This window comes from Frankliniella occidentalis, unplaced genomic scaffold, assembly GCF_000697945.3.
Source record: "Frankliniella occidentalis isolate FOCC.00 unplaced genomic scaffold, Focc_3.1 Scaffold32, whole genome shotgun sequence".
Classification (NCBI taxonomy): domain Eukaryota; kingdom Metazoa; phylum Arthropoda; class Insecta; order Thysanoptera; family Thripidae; genus Frankliniella; species Frankliniella occidentalis.
This window is the reverse complement of record NW_026267162.1, coordinates 1,426,406-1,429,753: the sequence shown is the minus strand read 5'-3', so window position 1 is coordinate 1,429,753 and position 3,348 is coordinate 1,426,406.

The window sequence follows — 3,348 nt, the reverse complement described above, 5'->3', positions numbered from 1 at the left end:
CTCGACGCGAACCCTCGCTGGCGGCGGTATCAATCTGGGAGGGGCTTTGGGCCGGGCAGCGCGCCGCTGGACGGCGCGGGGAAGGAGGAGGGCTGACCGCAGGGGCGGGGGAGGGGCCGGCGCAAGTGCGGTACGGCGATGGCGATCGGTCATCCCCCCGCCCGCTTAGGCCCTTTGGACACAACACAGAGCAGAGTTTCAGCCGCAGAGAGAAGAAAAACCGCAAACACTGTCGTGGTATACATTTTGTGAGGTTTTAGCTACGCCACCTATAGGGGCTGAGGTAAGCTACGGGTTACCGATCCCTGTCCCACGCACGTGCGCGACTACCAACACAGACAGACAGACAGACAGACAGACAGACAGACAGACAGACAGACAGACAGACAGACAGACAGACAGACAGATACACAGACACACACACACACACAGACAACACACACACACAGACAACACACACACACAGACAACACACACACAAATGAGGGCACGCACGCGCACGTAAATGGGTGCACGAGCACGACGGAGGAGCATACCGCCTCGGGTCCGTCCCGCCCCCCGTGTCTCGTGATGCTCTTGCGTGTTTAGCATTTGAACTCGAGACCCCGACCCTGACCCCGAGAGCTTCTCACGCCACTTTGGAGAGGGGGGCTCCTCGCGGGCCGCCCGAGCAGCGAGCGTCTTCATGTCTCTGGACGCCGCGGCCTGTGCGCGCGCGTGTGAGAGTGGAACCGGCCCGCTCAGGTTGGGTCCCCCGCCTGCCCGGGCTTCTAGTAGTACCTACTTCCTGTCTGTTCTGGGCGATCCGCTTCGGCGCCGAGTCAAGAGAACATGGACGTTGCCCGTGAGGACCGCCATAGGACGCCACAGGAAGCGCAACACAACCACAGATATCTATGAACACAACAGCCAGCACCAGCAGTTCTTTGTTTCGGCTGTGAACCTGGCCTTGCCGGACAAGTTTGCCCAACGCCCCTAACTCCGCATGCATGCAGTATGATAAATAATAATTAACAACAACAACAACAACAACAATAACAACAACAACAACAACAACAACAACAACAACAACAACAACAACAACTTGGCGCAATATTCTGCCACTCGCTACGCCAAGCGGTGGGTAGCCGCCATTTCACGCCCCACCCCGCCACCACGCCCCACCCAGGTGTTGGCGATATGGCCCAGATAGGTGGCGCACCTTTCGACACGCGGCTGATGGGACACCCCACAGGCGTGGCGCGCCGCGGCTGATGGGCCCCTGCAATTCCAGAGCGGAATGCCATGGAGCCGACCGAGAACAAAAGAAAAGCAAAGGTCGTGGAAGGAAGGGGACTTTAGCGTCTGTACCTCATGAGAGTGCGACTCCCCTTTCAGCGGACGGCCGCCGCCCTCACAGTACCAACCAGGTGGCTCAATAACCTCGTCCACTTTGGTAGTTATATCCATACTACTACACGCATGCAGGTGTGTGGGCGGGGTGCCTACCGTCGCTCACCACGGCGCCCGACGGCGCCGATAGTCCCGAGCCCTATGGAGTTATTATCAGCCACCCGGTACAGATCCGAATAACTGCTTACCGTTCCCCCTCATCGTCTAAAGTGGGGCAAAAGTCAACGTGCATGAGCTGGGCTGACAACAAGCAGTACTCGGGCCTCGTTGATTCGGGTCTGCGGCTTGTAATGCATCCCCGTGCATCTCCCGTGTTGTCATGTACTCCACTCAGCCACCTCCACCTCCCCCCTCCCCCTCTCCCTCCCCCACCCCCGATCCGCGTCCCCTCGTCCGCTCTCGTCCTTTGAGACCGAGGCTTCCTCTCGTGGCCGGAAATGGGTAAATGGGGTATTATACACGAATAAACCCTTGAGACAAAGGACGTCGACGAGCAGCGCCGTGCTGACGGAAAGGGGAGGGGGGGAAGGGGAGGGGGCTTTAGAGGTGGGGCGGTGGAGGCGGTGGAGGTGAGGTGCGCCGACGCGCCATGGCCATGGCGTGGGGCCTCGCCAAGACGCGAAGGGGGGAAAATTGTTCGTACATAAAACCTGCCTACCAAAAAAATGTCGCCGCGCTCTGCAGTTACGCCGTTACGCCCCGACCCACCCCTCGCTCTCGACGGCTGCCCCCGGGGCACACTGTGTGGGTGCTGCTGAACGCCTCGCCACCTCGGCTCCGCTGCCGACCCCGTCAGCTATCGGTCACCCGCAGAACTAGCGCGCGTCATGACAGATATAGAGTAGAGAATCTTGCCGCCCGTCGTGCGTTGATATCACTTTCGACAACAACTGTGATGCTATAAAAACCCTTTCTGTTCAGTCTACAGCCACCACACGCCCCAAACACATTTGAACCATACTCAGATTGTAAATCGAAACCAGAAATTGAATAACCTTTGCATTGATTCATTGGTTCATTATAATTCAAAATACATTGTTGGATTTCACGCGTGACTGTTGTTAGTTCACAGTTCACACACCTAGGCGTATGAAATGAAAATCATACGATTTCTTTTGATTCCGACCTGCGCAAGCGCGACCGCCCGCAACCGGAACCCGTGTATTTGTACGCGATTTTTACGACCGAATGAGCTACGGAGCCGCGGGATACTTTGTAAGTAGTGTTTTTCAACGTGTGGGCGTGGGGACGGGATGAGTCGAAAGGGGATCAGCCGCGCGGCCGACCGGGGTATGGCGAAGCGCTGCCAAGCGCGAGAAGCCCCACGCGGCGGTGAGAGTCGGGCGCGGAGGGCGCGAGGCGCGGGCGAGTGGCCACCCTATGCACGGCCTGCACCTGACGCGGCCCGCGCGCCCTGCCCGCCCTGCCACCCTCGCCACCCAAGGCACCCCCACCCTCGCTACTCGCGGGGGCCGTGCTGCGTACCTGCCGCCTGCATTTGTTCCGGATCAGGCGCTGCTTGCTGCCACGCTCCTCCCCCCTCCCCTCCTCTTCAAGCCTTCCCCTTCCCGCCTTCCCCTCCCCTCCTCCCCCTACTACCCCCCTGTGCCGCGCCATGCTAGCGGCAGCATGATTCTTATCACGAAGGGTGTGATGTGAGGTAGGGCCGTTCGTAGTTTGGAGGAGGGCCTCTCTGGGAGCATGCTGCGCACGCTGCGCGCGCCCCATCTCGAAATCTCGAAGGGCCGACGACGGCCCTCGGCGGCCTCCTCAGCCTCCGCAAGCCTCTGCATACACCGACGCCACGGAACAAAGTCGTGGGCGATACGTGGCCCGGCTGCAGTATTATCCACCAGTCTCAGTGGGCAGGAAATTGAGAGATTAATGGAGGCGATCTTATTCGTTTTTATTATTTTCCTTCCTCTTTCCTACATCAGCCCCCCCCCCCCCCCCCCC